Source organism: Cervus elaphus, chromosome 24 (assembly GCF_910594005.1).
Source record: "Cervus elaphus chromosome 24, mCerEla1.1, whole genome shotgun sequence".
Lineage (NCBI taxonomy): Eukaryota > Metazoa > Chordata > Mammalia > Artiodactyla > Cervidae > Cervus > Cervus elaphus.
The window spans coordinates 31,388,938-31,407,984 of record NC_057838.1 but is presented as its reverse complement, the minus strand read 5'-3'; the positions used below and the strand labels follow the sequence as shown (position 1 = coordinate 31,407,984).

Genomic DNA, 19,047 nt, shown 5'->3' with positions numbered 1-19,047 from the left:
TATTCGCCATGAACTGATGGGACCAGATGCCATAATCTTAGTTTTCTGAATGTTGAGCTTTAAGTCAACTTTTTCACTCTCCTCTTTCACTTTCATCAAGATTCTTTTTAGTTCTTCTTCGCTTCATAAGGGTGGTGTCGTCTGCATATCTGAGGTTATTGATATTTCTCCCGGCAGTCTTGATGCCAACTTGTGCTTCATCTAGCCCAGAGTTTCTCATGATGTATTCTGCATATAAGTTAAATAAGCAGGGTGACAATATACAGCCTTGACATGCTCCTGTTAGATGATAATCCTGTTAGATGGATATTATTATTCACATTTTATCGATCTTTTAATTTCATGGCTACAGTCACAGTCCACAGTGACTTTGGAGCCTAAGAAATGCTCTGGGAGGCCAGGTGAGGTTACAGGGAAGGGTGTTTGGCCATCTGATGTTGCTTTAGGACCCCTGAGCTAGACAGTGGTCAGTGCCAGGTATGGGGCATTGTTTCCATCCTGACGCCAGGGTCACTGGGTAACCCTCTGAGCCCTTTGTTTCCACAACAATGAAGTGAAAAGTTAAAAATGGTTTTAAAAAAATAGAAAAGAAAAAGAGAGTGGGGTGGGGAGAGAAGGAAGCTCTGATATATCTCACCATGGTGAAATGACCAAAGGAAGGTGTGATAGGTATAATAATACACTAGAAGAAAGAAAAATACTAGTCTGTTGTTCAAGAGGAAAAACAAAATCTAAAATATAAGTTAAAGACAGTGCTATTAAAACTCACTTTTTTTCTGGATAAAAATTGAAAAATTCAGTACAGCAAAGTGTTACTTTTCAAAAGAAAGCATTTAGTTTGAATACACCATGCTTGACAATCACCTAAATTGCTGCATGAAATTACAAGAACTGGTCTTGAAAAATAAAATCATGTCATGGAACATGGAGTTTCTCAGTGGAGGCAGAGGCTGCTGGAAATTGCTTTTTGCAAGGAAGCCCAAGTGACATCAGTAAGGATTGTTTGCATGTGACCAGAGTTGTACCCAGAAATTACATGCAACAAACAAATCTCTGTGAATTAGAAATGCTTGAGCATTGTTATTACTCACCCTTGAAAACCTTATGTAAGGAAAACAATGTGCCTACTTACTTATTATTTTTTTACCAAACAAAATGATTTCTATTTTATTGTATTTTTTCAATCCAGAAAATATTCAACTTAGGATTTTTGGCATGAACTCTGTGAAACCCAGTAAAATGTACCTATTTTACGACAGTCTAAACAGAAACTGTGCATTGTATTACTTTCCAGTTGCTGAATGTACTTGAACCTCCAATCATAAAACCACATTCACTTTTTAAACTTGAATAATTCATTTTTTTTTCAACAGAGGTAACTAACTCTTTTGAAAATAAGTTTTATTCAATATCCAAATGCAACTTGAACTTATTTTACATCCCCTGAACTGATCCTTTGACTCTGGAATTGTAGGAGGCCCGTTTGGTGTCTTAACTGGCAATTTAATTGGTTTTGTAATAGCAGTTGGTAGTTTTCCAAACAGGGGAGGTATTTGCTGAAATTGGGTATTGTTCTCTGGTGCTTTTGTCTGTTGTTTCAGGGAAACTCATAACACTTGTGCTTTGGAATTTGTTAATTGTATTTCTTCCTTTATTTGAGTCAAAAAAAAAAGAAAAAGGTTGGAAATTGCTTCTTTGTGGAAAACTGAAATGCACTGATGGATACTGGTTATAGGAACTTAAAAGTCCCATGTTAATTTTGGCAACTATTGATTAGGCCCACCTCACTACCTTTGGTTAGCAAGGAGACAAGAAAGCTGAAGTTTTCCTTGTTGTTTTTCTTTCTCTATTAGCAAAAAAAATTTAGGAAGAAAATTCTGTCTCCCATAATGAAACCATGCTGTTACCACAAGGCCTTGAAATGTTAAAGTGTAAAATGGGTTAATGAGAAAATTGTATCAATTGATATTCTAATGAGAAATCCAGAGGCAGGGGTTTAGAATTGTATTGTTATGAGAGCTTAGTTTTGCAGAGTATGGGAAAGAAAGGAATAGACACTGGCCCATTGGTTATAAATACCGCTTGAGGCTTTCCATTGGACCCCATAGAGACTCCTCATGAGCCCATGTCTCTCAAATGTTTTCACCCCTAATTTAGAGTCAGTTGTGTTTAAATATGATCCTTCAATAAAGGTGAAATCATGAGTCTCATACAGATTTAAAATGAGCCCATTGAAGTTTTTATTTAAGCATTAGCAGAGGACCCTGGGTGATGTTACAACCAGGTCAGAGGAGAACCAAAGAACAGACACATTTATAGATCAAGAATACTGAAATACGCTTGCACGTGGATGCAAAATTGTCTAGGGGGAGGGGTAGTCAATAAAACTTCCAGCAGATAAAACTTCCATATATTCGCATGTCTTTGGACTAGATTATTATTTCCTATTGTTATCAGTTCAATTCAGTTCAGTCACTCAGTCGTGTCCGACTCTTTGCGACCCCATGAATCACAGCACGCCAGGCCTCCCTGTCCATCACCAACTCCCAGAGTTTATTCAAACCCATGTCCATCGAGTCGGTGATGCCATCCAGCCATCTCATCCTTTGTTGTCCCCTTCTCCTCCTGCCCCCAACCCCTCCCAGCATCAGAGCCTTTTCCAATGAGTCAACTCTTCACATGAGGTAAACAAAGTATTGGAGTTTCAGCTTCAGCATCAGTCCTTCCAATAAACACCCAGGACTGATCTCCTTTAGGATGGACTGGTTGGATCTCCTTGCAGTCCAAGGGACTCTCAAGAGTCTTCTCCAACACCACAGTTCAAAAGCATCAATTTTTCGGTGTTCAGCTGTCTTCACAGTCCAACTCTCACATCCATACATGACCACTGGAAAAAACATAGCCTTGACCAGACAGACCTTTGTTGGCAAAGTAATGTCTCTGCTTTTTAATATGCTATCTAGGTTGGTCATAACTTTCCTATTGCTATCAGTTATCTACAATTTGGGATTGTGACCTATCTCAAAAGAAATGAAAGCACAGAACGAACCCCTATATAATCAGAAGCAGATGACCTAGAAGGAAGGATGTTTTCTAAACCAGGCTGTCTTCCATGGAAGCATATGGTTTCTACTACAGTTGTATGGTGGGATCCATGATTCATTGTGCTCATGAAGATACACCTACAGTTTAACAGAAAACTTTTCCCAGTATGAAAAGAAGGGACCTGAACAAGAAAGCCAAAATGGACACTCCTGTGTTCTTTTTTGCCTTTTTGTTGTTATTCAGTTGTTCAGTTGTGTCCTATTCTTTGAGACCCCATGGACTGCCAGGCCCTCTGTCCTTCACTGTCTCCTAGAGTTTGGTCAAATTCATGTCCATTGAGTCAGTGAAGCTATCTAGCTATCTCATTGTCAGCCACCCTCTTCTTTTGTTTCTTGCCTTAAGCAACAGCAAAGATATTCTACCAGAAGTATAACTTTGCTGACTCTGATTTTTCAAAGTAAACGGTGCTTCAGTCAACCCTTGCTGCTCATTTGAACCATCTGAGGAGCTTTAGAAAAACTTGATGCCTGGACCCAGACGCAGATATCCAGTTTAATTGTTCTTTGTTCACCCCCTGCATCTGTTTAGAGCTTCTAGGGTATTTCTAATATGTGGGCAGGCTGAGAACTACTTCCCTAAAGAGTTGAGTACCATTTCTCAACTGTTTCTCCTATGATGATTTAGCCAAAGTTGCAAAACCAAAGGCTTTTAGGCACCAGGCTGATGAAAATGCATGAAAAAGACCTGCTCCTCCTTCTCAAAATAAAGTTGACTTTTCTGCTGCCTAAGGAAGATAAGAGCAAAATCAGCCTTTGGGCTGTTGTTTCCTGATCCAAGTCCTCTTGCTGTGGAACATCTTCTCACCTCTTTCTTTCTATCCTTCCCTCCCCTCCACCCGGTCTTTTGCACATTAACTCCTACCCTTCCTTTAGGTTAATATTTCACAAACTTTAGCATGCCTTGGAATCACCTGAAAGGCTTTTAATATGCCTACCCCTGGGTCCCACCCCAAGATTTTCAGATCTAGTAGATATGGGATAAAGCCAGATAAACTTACTTCACTGACAAGTTCCCGTGCGATGCTGATGTTGCTTATATGGGACAATAAGTTGAGAACTGCTGTGTTAAATCTTGTGTTTTCTTCTTGAAGGTTTGAAAACTGAATTAGTTCTCCACTGGTGTTTAGCTAGAATGCGCCTTTTGTGATCAAAGATGGTCTTTTGGGGACCATCGTATCTTTAGTGTGTGTACTGAAGCATCGACAAAAAAGACATTGGTGGATAAGCATGAATGCTTAAGAAGCAGTCATCTTAAGACATCAGTTTTTCTCAGCACTTCCTCATTTTCTTTGAGTTACTTTTCCCCAATTCTCAGTTTATTACATGGCTTCTTATCTATTCAGAGATCTTCCCTGTGACACCTCAGCTTGGTTTTTTTTTTTTTTCTCTTTTTTCAGCTTGGTTTAAAAATGGTTCCCTCTCCAAGTTGTATGTTCTTTATCCTCACAGCTTCACAGCTTCCTCATCACCTGGTATTTGTTAGAAATAGTCCAGGCCTCACCCTAGACTCCCCGATTCAGGAATCACACTATGTCAAAGTCCCCAGCTGAGGAGTACAGAGGACCAGACTTCCAAGTTCAAGAAACACTCTTATCAACCTAAATGCATCCTCAGTCTGCCCTGTATTAGTGTTAAAACAACAACAACAACAACAAAGCCACTTGAGCTAGTTGCTTCCTGTGTTTTCAGGGCCGTCTTGGCTGAGTGCCTTTTGAATCTTATCACATTTGTGCTGCACCCTTGGCAGCTGATAACTGCTTCATGTATCCTTCCTGAGAGATCTGTGTTCCTGTTTTAACAAGGTCTTTCTCAGCCCCATCTAAAAGAATTAAGGAAGCAGAACTCTTAAATATTGTGACAGATTCATGGAGAAGACAGACATAGAGAGCTTTAAATCATATACACATTTTATGGAGGAAAGCCGTCTCTGAGTGGTTAGGATATAGTTAGGATACAATCACTATGTTTACATGCCAGCTTCATCTTATTTCTCCATTATCATCTTTTTGGTCCTTCTTCCCCACCTCTTTCCTCTCTCCCCTCCATGACCTTTTCTCCTCTTGCTGTCATATTCTCAGACATTTTTACATTATTTTACAATGTAAAGCAACTCATTTGGAGTCTCAACTTCCAAATGACATAGGTCAGAGAACACACATAATCTATTTCTGCTTGAGTAACTAAGGCTAGAATGACGCACAATCTGGAGATCATGAGTTTGACCTAGTCCTTTCAAGCTCTAGCCCCGGACACAGCAGCCATCACAGTGTCGGTGCCCAAGAAGAACCGGATTGCCATTTATGAGCTTCTTTTTAAGGAGGGGGTGATGGTGACCAAGACGGATATCCACATGCCTAAGCACCCCGAACTAGCAGACAAGAACGTGCCCAATCTTCATGTCATGAAAGCCATGCAGTCTTTTAAATCACAAGGCCATGTGAAGCAACAGTTTGCCTGGAGGCACTGCTACTGGTACCTTACCAACGAGGGCATCCAGTATCTCCGCAATTACCTCCACCTGCCCGCTGAGATCATGCCTGCCACCCCGTGCCACAGCCATCCTGAGACTGGCCGACCACGGCCCAACAGTCTGGAGGGAGAGCAACCTGCAAGATTCACACAAGGGGAAGTCGACAGAGGCACCTACAAAGCGCCATGCCCCCTGATGCCGACAAGAAACCCAAGGCTGGGGCTGGGTCAGCAACTGAATTCCAGTTTAGAGGCGGATCTGGTTGTGGACGTGGTCAGCCACCTCAGTAAACTTGAAAGGGATTGTTTTGTGTTGAATAAACCTGTAGCCAGAAAACAAACAAACAAAAAAAAGAGTTTGACCTAAACTTCCCATGAGTTGCCACTGAGAATGTAACCTTATGTCGTAGGACTGTATCGGAGGGCATGTTTTAGGTGATTGCAGATGATGCACTACCATACTATTAAATTTCTCGTTTTAACCACTACCTCTTTAATGAAATGTAGGTATAAAAATGCCTGTCCCTTTATTGTAAACACATTGCCTCGATATAAGAGAAAATGAACAACCCCTAAATTTTAGTATCTCCCTTACAAAAGTGTGACTTCCATCCCAACACAGTTAATTACAAAAGGCTAATTTGTTTGATTTTTCCCTTGATTCCCTGCCAAGATGCACTTCTAAAAGAGTGTCCTATGTCAGGCTCCCCTAGGTGGGAGCCTCTTTGTATACTGGACTTAATCTGTAATGTAGTTCTGACTCCTGGTCTGACGAAGGACTTAGTGCATGCTCTATAACTATCTGAGATGAAAATTGCTGCAGGATCAATTGCTAAGACACAAGGCTAGAATATACCCTTAGAGTTCTAATTGTCATGTTCTTTAATGGGTTATATTTCAGACTAGCTCAAACCAAAAGTGAGGCCACATGATCAGTTACTCATCTTTTTGACCTGCTGAAATATAGCCCTAGCCCTTTTGATTTATAAATGCCTAAGTATTTTTGACTTTTTTTTTTATTTACAGTGAGAACCACATACACAGTATCAAGTATAGAAAAATATTTTGTTGGTATAGTAATATGGCATATTATTTATTATTGTTGTTGTTATATTGTTGTTATGCTCAAGGATCACTGGTTTATTGTACAAGTGTTGCCAAAAGGAGTGCGAGGTTTGGCTGCTTACTGCTCAAAAGCCAATACACAGGCTAGGTTGATGGAAAGGAAAGTTTGCTTTATTTCAGATTCGGGCAACTTGCGGGGGAGGGGCAGACATTTGTCCAAAGGCCACCACTCAAGCCCCTGCCCTGGCGACCAGTGGGGCAAGAGCTTTTATAGCGAGGGGAGGGCGGGGAGGGGGACGTGTTACATGCAGAAACAGCACAGTCAGCGTGTGGCTGAGGCCGGGTCTCAAGAGTTGTGGCAGCTCATGTCCTGGGTATGCTCTGGGGCATCACGTAGTCAACTTCTCCACCTGGTGTCTTAGTGTCTATAAGACAGGCTCATCCTATAAAGGATGTGACTCAGAATATTATCTGTAACCCTGAGAAAGACTAAAGGTCCTTGACTATGCTTAATGACTGCATTATTATTATTATTGAGTCTCCTTTCACTGTTTTCCTTTTTTTTCCTGCATTTTTCTCTTCTCTGATTAAAGCTGTTCTTCGACTAAAGTTTTCCACAGGTGACAGGCAGGTAGAGGACACGATGGGGGACAAGGGCCTTAGGGTCCTGCTCCGTTACAAAAGGGCAGCGCCTTGCCAGCTTTGCTAACAGTTAGGTTTTGTTATAAGGGTTGTTTGTTTTGAACTTGAACCATTGAAAAACAATATTACAATCCGTAGTTAGTCCAGTCAAAGGAAGGAAGCTTAATCTACCACATGAAAAAGTTCTCATTGCTTGGGCTCCAATGAATATGTAGACACAAGCAGTGCACATGTACATGTGTGTGTATTATAATAGTTAATCTAGACACCCCAAGTCCCAGTCAATTTGACGTATAAAAGGAACAGTTACAACCCTAGAGTCCAATTTTATCCTCATGTTTTCTACCACATAAAGTGTTTGGCTTGCCACCTTAATATGGATAAGTGACTTCTGGAATGTTAGGTTTCATGAACCAGACAGTTTTCTAACAGAACAAAAGTGAGAGCTAGAAGGAGATTTCCAGTGCTTTATTTTGCTACAACCATTTAAAACAGAATCTATTTCTATTTACTGTCCACATTATTTTGTATAAGATGAGTATCTCTTATTGGCCACATTTGGTCAGAATGGATACTCTGAAGCAGTCAGTAGTGGCCTGGGATAAATGTTCAAATGGTATGAATCTAGCTGTCTGGATCTATATCTATTCATTAAGAAGAAATATTTGCTCCTATACATTTTAAATATTTTTATTGCATTGTCTATGTTATTATGGTTTTCTTTTAATAAGACTTTAAAAATTAATAAGTTGAGAGAGAATAAGATGAAGAGGAAAGAAAATGGACAGGAAGATATTGGCATGTTTTGCATTTTTTATAGTTACTAGCTAAGAAAGATGATTGTGATACATATATGTTATATTTGAATCTCTTTTTTTTCCTTAGGCTATTATAAGACAAAGTAATAATTGATGATTTTTCAAGATATTAAGAATTCTAAGTAATATATTACTGTGAGGACAAATACTTTTCACTTTGATATCTTGTCTTTTTAATATTTGCCTTTCAGTTGTTATTGAATAGCATTTTTATTTCTAAATTAAGTTTACAATAGCATTTATATATTATGGGGAGTTTGATTTCCTTAGCAAAAATATTGTTAGCAGTGAAAAGATGCATATAAGGTATATTTAAGATATACTCCAAATGATAAGGTCATGTTTAATAGAAGATGCCCTAAAGCAATTTCCAAATAAAAAATGTTAATTAAGCAGTATTATGCTCTTGGTTTGATTTTGTTTTTATCTTTAATTTTATCATGGTTAAACTAAATATAAGATAAAAATGAAAATTTGATAAACCCCAAACTACAGTTTGTCTTACTTGAGCAAACCAGTGTTCAGATAAATGAAAAAATATATATAATTATTAACTGAATAGTATTTTATGTTTAAAAAGTGAGTGATATCATTGCTTTAATTCATCTGGTAAGCTTCTTAAAGGACCATCTCATTTCCTTTTTTCAATTCTTCTTTCTAACTTACTTATTGATTATTTAATATACAGACTTTTGGATTAATTTACTATTGATCTGACAAGCATCTATTGAAGACCTATTTACATAGGCATTTACTTGGTGTTAAGGACATACGATGAGTAAGTTGTGATTGCTGCTATAATATTGTCACTATGCAGTTGGTAAGACAAGTATACGAGCAAGCTCAAAGCATGTATGGCATGTGCCGTGAAAAAGTGTAAGGTAGAATTGGCAAGGATATTAGGAGAAAAGATATAATTGGAAAAGGGAATTCTCAGGTCTTTGCTGAATGAGTTAAATATAAACTGAGTCATTTCAAAGTAAATAAGACATATCAAACACAGTTTTCATTTAGTTTTTTGGGAAGGCTAAGGTGTAGTCAAAGCTATATGACTATATGGAGAGAGTAGGACCCTAAAGAAGGCTGAGTGCCTTCTGCAGATGTGTGAAAGCTCATGTTATCAGGGACCAGAAACCATGAGGAAGCAGAGAAAGTTCTCTGTGGAGATCGGAGTATAAACTTGAAAGAAGGTAGAAAAGTAAGACATCAAGCAGCTGTAAGGTGTGCCCCAAAGAGAAGGTGGGGAGTGGCCACCCTTGACTTCATGCCTTTTTAGCTCCACTCCTGTTAAACTCAGCTAAACACCGTATCCATGGTGTGAATGCTTCTCCAGGACTTCATATTTCCTCATGTGTGTGTCTGTGCCGGTGTATGTAAGTGAGAAAGCAAGCTTTGGTTGGTTTGTATTCATTCAACCCAAAGAACTGCTTCTATGAAATGCCTGTTGAATTGTGGTTATGGTTTTTCCTGCAGGGAATCAGTTTTATCAAATAAATGGTCACATCTGGACTGTTTATCTTGGTCCTGAAAACCATGGCCCATGTTCTTTCCTATAAACTTCTCTCTTGGTCCAGTGCCAGGAAGGGGACCTCATGACCACAAGGGAACTTCACCAGCCTGAGTTTCTTCCAAGGCATGGACGGTCCCATCAGAAATAGGTGTGTTTGCTCTGTTAAAATAAAACTTAATTTATCGTCTAATTGGAGAGTCAGAAGCACTTACCGCTTTGTATACTCATTAGTTGTAAAAAGGCTTGTTGGTGGTGGTATTGTTCAGGTGCTCAGTTGTGTCCGGCTCTTTGTGACCCCACGGACAGCAGCACACTAGGCTTCCCTGTCCTTCACAGTCTCCCGGAGCTTGCTCAGCCTCATAGCCATTGAGCCGGTGATGCCATCCAACCCCCTCACCCTCTGTCATCCCCTTCTCCTGCCTTCAATCCTTCCCAGCATCAGGGTTTTTTCCAGTGGGTCAGTTTTTCGCATCAGGTGGCCAAAGTATTGGAGCTTCAGCTTCATCATCAGTCCCTCCAATAAATCTTCAGAGTTGATTTCCTTTAGAATTGACTGGTTTGATCTCCTTGCTGTCCAGGGGACTCTCAAGAGTCTTCCATAGCACAGCACCACAGTTTGAAAGCATTGATTCTTTGGCGCTCAGCCTTCTTTATGGTCCAACTCTAATATCCATGCATGACTGCTGGAAAAAATGTAGCTTTGACTATATGAACCTTTGTCGGCAAAGGAATGTCTCTGCTTTTTAATACACTGTCTAGGTTTGTCATAGCTTTTCTTATTCTTATGGGCAAAGTTGAACCTATCTACACCAGCAAAACTCAGTGAAAGGCAGCATGCTGACTCACTGTATCTGGACCAGTTGGAAAGTCCTTGGCCTCTGAAAGGCAGAATGCTGCCTTTAAATATTACTTCCTGTGTATGACATTTGGCATGCCATGTTCCCTGTGTATCAGTTTCATCATTTAGACAATTTTGTGTCTTTTTTAATTGTGACAGCAGTTATCTTATATAATTATGAAATGAGTGCTCTCTGGAACTGTATCCTGGATTAAAGTCCTGCCTCCTCTGCTGGTTAGCTGTGTGACCATAGACAACATATGTGGTGATGTATGTGGTGACTCTGTGTTTTGGCTTGTGCACCTACAAAATTAAAATAGCGGTGATACCTATTTATAGACTGTCATGAAATGTAAATATGATAAAACATGTAAAGCCCTGATACAAAGCCTCGTCATGCCTGGCACGTAGCAAGAGCTCAGAAAATTGTTTACAGTAAGTGTTGACTATTATAGAGCGCTTTGTAAATTCTACAAAACTGTACACATGTGGTAATGTTGAAACAAAGGTGTCTCGAGTCACAGAACAATGTATTTTGAGTTAATGTTTAAAGTACCTACAATGGACAGCCTGCTAATGGTTGAGCTTGTAATTTCTATCTCCTTATATAAAGACCAGTTAAGTAGAAATGGTCCAGAAATGAGCTCTCCTGTGGGACTGAGCAGTTTTATGAAAAAGCTTTTATCACCATTGCCAGACTTGCAGGTAAGAAGAATGCATTCGTTTCTAGGGATTTTAACTTGGCACCTTTCACGAACGCTAAATTTACTCTGAAAAGAAAAAAGAAAAAAAGCATCTGTTCTTTTTGTGCTGGCGAGGTAGCAGAGAATGGTTCTTTTTGGCATCCTCAATATTACTTAAGCCCTTTTTCCTCCCCCAGGCAGGTAAGAGGTGAGATAATTGATGAGGCTTTCTGGTTCCATCCTCTTGGGTGTTTCTAAAGCAAGGATGAAACATTGGGGATAAAATTTGTTTTAAAATACAGTTTTTAAAAGAGAATAAGGCAGAAACTTCCAGAGTCTTATTTTATCTTTTATTTTATTCTGTGTATATCTAATTCTTTTTACAGTGCTAAACAGTTATTTTAGGTGGCTTTGTGATCAAATTGAGAATATTTCATAAGACCTCCTCTTGTGCTTCACGCTTCTTCTGTCCTATGCCCCCTTTGTGTAGAAATTTTTCTGGGTCATAAACATTGATGGATGAAGCAATACTTACAAATCTATTTCCTTGATTGTTTTTCTGCAGGTTGGCATTTTCTGTTTGAAACTTCATGAGATTCCTTTTACCAAAGTTTTCCTAAGAAGGCTAGAGTTTTTTTGGGTTTGTTTCATTTTTCTTTATTTTGGCACACTTTTAACTCTGCTGCTCTAAATGTGAATATCAGCCAGCAGCATCAGCACCAGTATCATCTGGGAGGTTTTCAAAAATGCAACATTTTAGGTCCCACCCCAGGCCTATTGAATCAGAATCTGTATTTTTAAAATACACCTTCACAATTCATGTTCACATTAACATTTTAGAGAAACTACATTGAAACATCAGAATTCCATTTTCCACAAGCTTTTCAGATGTGGAAGCCAGGATAATAGACTAGATTTGTATTTCTAAAATTAAGTTTGACATTAGGTGTTGCAAGGAGAATGGTGTATTAGTTTCCTGTTTACCACTGTAACAAATTACCTTAACAGCAGTGGCTTAAAACAATAGGAAACAAGATGGATTCTCTCATAGTACTGAAGGTCCAAGGTCCAAAAGGGGTATCAGGTGTCTAAAACCAAGGTCTCTGCAAGTCTGTCTTCCTTCTGAAGTTTGGAGAAGAGCTTGATTCTTTCTATTTTCCGGATTCTAGAGGTTGACTCCGTTCCTTGGTTCATGGTCCATCTTCAAAGCCAATAGTGTAGCACGTTTGAAACTCTCTCTGACTCTTCTTCTTTCTCTCATGGAGTGACCCAGAATGAGCCCACTGGATAAGCTCATCTCAAAAGTCAGTTACCTAACAATCATAATTCCATCTACAATCTTATGCTTTCCTTTCCATAAAATATAACCTAATCAACATTTCTGAGATTTAAGCATTGAACATCTTTGGGGCATCATTGTGCTACCTATACAAATAGGATCTGTGAACTAGTAAATCTGAGCAACACTGATTAAACATAATCAAGAAGGTATCTTTTATGCAGGACTTTTCAAAATCTTTGTAATATTAAAGTCACATTCTGAAACACTGAGGGTGAGAAACATTGTTCAATAATCCCCAAATGTGTTTGCCAAATTACTCTTCTGTTCCCTTCTCCCAGAAGAGGGAGCTTCACTTGGGAAATATGGACCCGAGGAATTTCCCTTCATCCTTTATATCTTGCCCAAGGATTAACCAGCAGACAGAGGGCTTGGAGCTGTAGACTGTTTCCCTCACTGGACCTGATCTCAAATTCCTTTCATTGTAGGCAAATTAGTTTACTCTTCTGGTTCAGTTTTGATTGGTTCATTGAAAAACTTGGTATTCACATTTTCAACCTACCACTTACTTTTTGTGGCCTTGATTTTATTCTCTCTAATTCCGAGTTCTGAGTTGTGGGAAATGTCAACAGCATGGGTCCTAGGGTCAGACAGCTGGGGTTAGATGTTAATACTGTAAACTACAACACAGAAAAAGGGTTTTTTTCTGTAACTTCTTTGTGCTTCAGTTTTCACACCTGTTAAATGAAGGCAAGAATGGTGTAAGCCTCATAAAAATGTGAATTTTAAATAGATAGTGCACATGAAATGCTAGATGCAAAGCTTAGCACACACTGAGTTCTCAGTTCAAGTTTGGATGAGGATCTTATTTTTCAGTTATTAATATTAACAGGAAATAAAGACAGACACCAAAGTTGTATGCAAACATATAGTATAGGAAGGACAAGCCCCATGTCTCAAGGGGATCTTAATTTAATGGATATGAAAGAGCGCTTTTGACTCTTAAAAAAAAAGAAAGAAAGAAGGAATTTGAAGTTAAGCTTTACTGTTAAATGCAGACCAACCAGGGAGAAGAGTTTGGAAAGGCATTTCATTGTATAAATAAGAGTTGAGTTTAAAGGCTTCAGGGCATTAGTTGGCAGAAATACTTTTATCAAGAGTATCATTTCAGAGGAGTATCTACACAAATGTAACTTATTGGAGCCAAAATCATTGAGAGATTCTTCAAAGTTGTACACATGGATTTTTCCTGGAAGTTAAAAATTTCACAAAGAGAATTATTCGCATACATAAACCACTTCAGCAGTTTTTATAAAAGAAATAAATAGGGTTCCTGACATGATATTTATTTTCAAATTCTAATAAAACCAATTTTACATGAAAGCTGATTCCGGCAGCATACTAATCAAAGCAATTCAGAAGATTAGGTCTTGTAATTAAAGTGCTGTATATACCTTTGTAAAGTGACAGTTCAAATATAACTGAAACTACGGTGTCAGCATCACTGACTCGATGGGCATGAGTTTAAGTAAACTCCGGGAGTTTATGACGGACAGGGAGGCCTGGCGTGCTGCGATTCATGGGGTCGCAGAGAGTCAGACACGACTGAGCGACTGAACTGAACTGAATGGTGTTAGTATCTTTCTGAGGAAGGAGAACATAATCAGAAATCTTAATTTGTCTTTATTGCATCCTAATAACTCAATTAATTTGTGATAGAAAATGCACTTTGAAGGAAATTGACAGAAACACACTAATTTCCCTAGGTTTAATTATCTAAATAGAAATCACAAAACTCATAATCACAGATACACATAGTCATGAAATACTGATTACCAAAATACCAGAGTATTTGGGTTCAGGACTGAGAATGTGTGGTGTGTATGTGGTGATGGTGTGTGATGTATATTTGTGTAGTATGTGTGGTGTGTGTGTGAGATACACATAGGTGTGCGCTTGTGATATCTGTGTGTGTATATGTGTGATGTGTATTGTATGTGGTACATGTATGTGATATGTGTATGTGTGTGTGTACTCAGATTGGCACAATAGTGCATAGAACTGATGCTAACAGTCAAAGTGGACAGATTTCTGAGAAATCAGTACTGTATTATGTAATTAATAGGAAGTGCTATGTCATCTGCTTTGAATAGGGAGATATAGTTTGGGAAAGGTTGGACCAGGTGAATTTATAAGTTGTGACCTCCTTCTGTCTCTTTACTGCAATTCATATTTAATCAAGTCTCAATAGAGCACTGGCTAGGAAACCTAGGGCTGGCTTTCCATGTTATAACTCAGGTTTGCTCCAAGTCATAGCCATTGTTATATTCTGTTTATAGTCTGCTTATGATGTAGTGGGATATTTATGTTATATAATTAGACCTACTTTTTTTTCATTATGGTCCATTATAAAATATTGAATATAGTTATCTCTGCTTTACAATAGGAGCTCATTGTTTATCTGTTCCATAAATAATAATTTGCATCTGCTAGTCCCAAACTCCCAATCCAACCTTCCCCCACCACCTCTGACCTTGGCAACTACAAGTCTGTTCTCTATATCTGTAAGTCTGTTTCTATTTCACAGATAAATTCATTTGTGTCATAGTTTAGATTCCACATATAAGTGTTATCATATGATATTTGTCTTTCTCTTTCTGACATACTTGACTTAGTATGACCATCTCTTGGTCCAACCATGTAGCTGCAAATGGCATATTTTTATTCTCTTTTATGACTGAGTAATACTCCGTTGTATATATTATGCCACATCTTCTTCACCCATTCATCTGTCGATGGACATTTCATTTATTTTTGTGTCTTGGTGTATGTGTATTTTAAAAGTATAGTTTTGTCCAGATTTATGCCCAGGAGTGGTATCACTGGATCATGTTGTAATTCTATTTTTAGTTTCCTAAGCAACCTCCATACTCTTCTGCAAAGTGATGGCAACAACTTAAATTCCCACCATCAGTAAAGGGAACCCGCATTCTCTCCAGCATTTGTCATCTGGGGACTTTTTACTGATGGCCGTTCTGACCAGTGTGAGGCCATCCATACCTTGTAGCATTTTGATTTGCATTGCTCTAATAATCAGCGATGCTGAGTATCTTTTCAAATACCTATAAACTTACTTTTGAAATCAGACTTAATTTGTCTCACAGCTACTCTTGGAAAAATCAGTTGCTCATCTTTTCCTCCATTTTTGAAAGAAACACGCGTTTACCTTTGGTGTTCTTAGCCTATTTGACACTCTCATAAAATTTCTAATGACTTTTTCCTCTACGTGACAAAATTATTTTCAATAATAATCATGAAATGAAATGAATAATAGTAATGATGAAAAAATTCTAGCAGTAAAAATCTTAATTTATTGCAATTCATATGTCTATACAGGCTTGTAATAAATAAATGTACAAATAAAATTACAGTATAGAATAGAAAAACAGTAAGAGAAGATAAAATTTAAATGCATCATCTTTTTTACTCAAAGGAAAAATCCTAAATGTCCATATCTGTTGGCCTATTGCAGTAACAAATAGCATCCCAGTTTCTGTTTGCAGGCTTTAACTTTAGTGAATTTAACTATTTTGTAAAAATTGATCTTCTTTGTATATTCATGTTCATTAGACAGCTTAGCCAGATTTGTTAATCTGAATTTGTTTAAAGTTGATCAGAGAGCCCTTTTTACTAATTTTATTTGAAAAAGATTTTTCCCCCACAAGAAGCAATAAATACACAAATAGTAAAACTCTTATAGATAACCCTAAATTGCAAAATTCATGAAATTACAAAAGTTGTCAGAACATCAGCGTCTGTATTTCTTTGAGATGAATTTTTCAAATGTTTCCACATTTGGAGATTTTCCCCTGAAATATGTTTGCAAAAGCAGCTCATTAATGTAGCTCATATTTTGTAACACTTTCTGAAATTTTGTTTCTATAAAATTAGATAAAATGGTGACTGATAGCAGTCATTGACATTAATCCATTGCTTTACAACAATTAACAGGATTGAAATATTAAGTGTAATGGTTCTTCATGTCTGCAATCATCGTGCTGTTATTATTACAAATGTACTTTTTAAATCTGAGAATATGCAATGCTAGAGGAATTGTTGGAGGGCTTCCCTGATAGCTCAGTTGGAGGAGACCCCAGTTTGATTCCTGGGTTGGGAAGATCCTCTTGAGAAGGGATAGGCTACCCACTCCAGTATTCTTGGGCTTCACTTGTGACTCAGCTGGTAAAGAATCCACCTGCAATGCAGGAGACCTGGGCTCAATCCCTGGGTTGGGAAGATCCCCTGGAGAAGGGAAAGGCTACCTACTCCAGTATTCTGGCCTGGAGAATTCCATGGACTGTATAGTCCATGAGGTTGCAAAGAGTCAGACCCGACTGAGCAACTTTCACTTCATTTCAGAGGAATTGGAAGTATGAACTGTGCCTAGTGTGACTTGGATGATTCCTAGCTGTAATGAACTTACTCCTGAAGTGTGTACGTGTATGTGTGACTTGAGTCTGTGTATGTCAGGAGCAGATGCATAATTTGGGATTCTCTGGGTTCAGTTCTATGTAGGCGATGTTTGTTAAAAAGAGTAAATGATAAAAGTTGCACTCATTTGAAGCTTATGTTTATATTACCAAAACGCAACAGTTACTGCAGTGTTTAGAACTTAGACCAAGAGTGGTCAGTAAACTTTGACCTTTGTGTTAAAGTTTTTCAGCTGTCTATTTTTATAATTCTTTTTTAAATTACCATTTTTAAAAACATACTGTCTAGGGAAAATGGCTGCTTTTATGCTAAGTTGAGTAGAAATGAGTAACTGCAACAGAGATCACGTGACCTGCATGGTCTGAAATATTTACTATCTGACCTTTTACAAAAAAGTTTGACAGATCCTGATTTACATTGACCAAAGGTTTTTGGAGGAGAGCATGTTTTTCTTGCCATTGTTTAGAATTGCTAGCCCAAAGGTTGTAAAACAAACAAACGAACAAACAGATAGCTTGCTGTTGTTTCTTGTTGAGATTCCCTGCAAATAGTGAATCTCTTATTGCCTGACCATTTGTACCACCCCATTTCAGTATTCCTTTGATTCTTCCTGTCGTGTTCTTGGGTTCTTTTTTTGAATGAAGGTCACACCTAAACACCAAGTAGGGTCTAATGCATAGCAAACCTCCCAGGTTTATATTAGTATGCTTTCCCTTGCAAAAGCACATGGCTGTAAATTATAAGGAGAGAGAGTCTAAAAGTGTACGGATAGTAGCAGAATTTCGGGTATAATGTTGTAAGGTGCAGTGCACATATGCTTACAACATCCAGGTAAATCCTTATCTCCCTGAGGGCCAGGCAGGACCCAGTGTATGTTGTACGGCCACTGAAATTTAGATGACCCTCACTTCCACCTGGGGCTTCCCAGGTGGCTCTGTGATAAAGAATCTGCCTGCCACTACAGGAGACGCAGGAGACCCAGGTTCAATCCCCGGGTCAGGAAGATCCCCTGGAGGAGGAAATGGCAACCCATTCCAGTATTCTCGCCTGAAAAATCCCATGGTCTGAGGAACCTGGCGGACTCCTCAGCCCACTGGGTCGCAAAGAGTCAGACAGTACTGAGAAGCTGAGCATACACATACCTTCCACATAGTTCACTGCTTTTTAAAGTTGAAATGTGATGGCAGCCCTCTTCTGTTTTTTAATCTGTATTTCATATTGAACTATAGTTGATTTACAATGTCGTGTTAGTTTTAAGTGTACAGTAAAAATGTTTCAGTTATTCATATACATATAGCTATTATTTTTCTAATTATTTTCCCATTTAGGTTATTACAGCATACTGAAGAGTTCCCTGTGCCGTACAGTAGGTGCTTATTGGCTATCTGTTTTAAATATATCAGTGTATATATGTCAATCCTAACCCCTTTTTGATAAGACAACTCAAACTTTGGTTTGAAAGGAAAGAAGATTCTTGATTTTTTTTTAATGTCTTGCCACTCTTCTATTTATCATCTTGTTTCATGGAATTTTCTTCTTCCCATTTATCTCTTTGAGTAATTCCTGAAGCTTGCAGTTGATTTCAGTGTGGATACAGGGTTTAGAACTGAAGTCTCTGTGTCGTTCACAAGTAACATGAGTTGAATCCACATTATGTGTGAATATAGAACATCTCTTTAGATACAAATGATCTGTGCATTCATTTGATTCTAATTCACAACACTGTTAAAAAAGTAGCAATCTAGATTTGACCCTAGTCTCTAATTAAGGTATATGGGTGACATACAACATGTACCTTCCCCTTAAAGGAAGAAAATTTAATAGAGCTAGCTCAAAGCTTGGAGCTCACATCATCACAAAGGTGATTGCTTGGTTCAGCCTAAATTAAAACCCATAGTCATTGTTACAAGATTACGTGCATTTTCTTAGTATTTTGCATTAAACATTTAAACACTGGTTGATTGCACTGTATTTTGTACAGTCACATTTCAAGATGTAATTTGGCATTGTTGGCACAATCGATAAACTTGAGGTTTGGGTGACTGCTGACTTATTATGCTCCGGGTGGAAACATTTGTTCCCTTACATTCTTTCCTTGTGGGTGTTGCTCTGACACTCACCTGTAGCTCTGCCTACCAGAAGCAAGCA

At 38.3% G+C, this 19,047-nt stretch overlaps 1 protein-coding gene and 1 pseudogene across 1 annotated transcript in view; both read left to right on the top strand.

Annotated features, from left to right (window-relative positions):
• Nucleotides 1–19,047, top strand: part of GRM7 (glutamate metabotropic receptor 7) — an 881,121-nt gene that overhangs the window by 399,875 nt on the left and 462,199 nt on the right. The gene's annotated exons all lie outside the window — the stretch shown is intronic.
• Nucleotides 4,514–5,864, top strand: LOC122683180 (annotated as a pseudogene).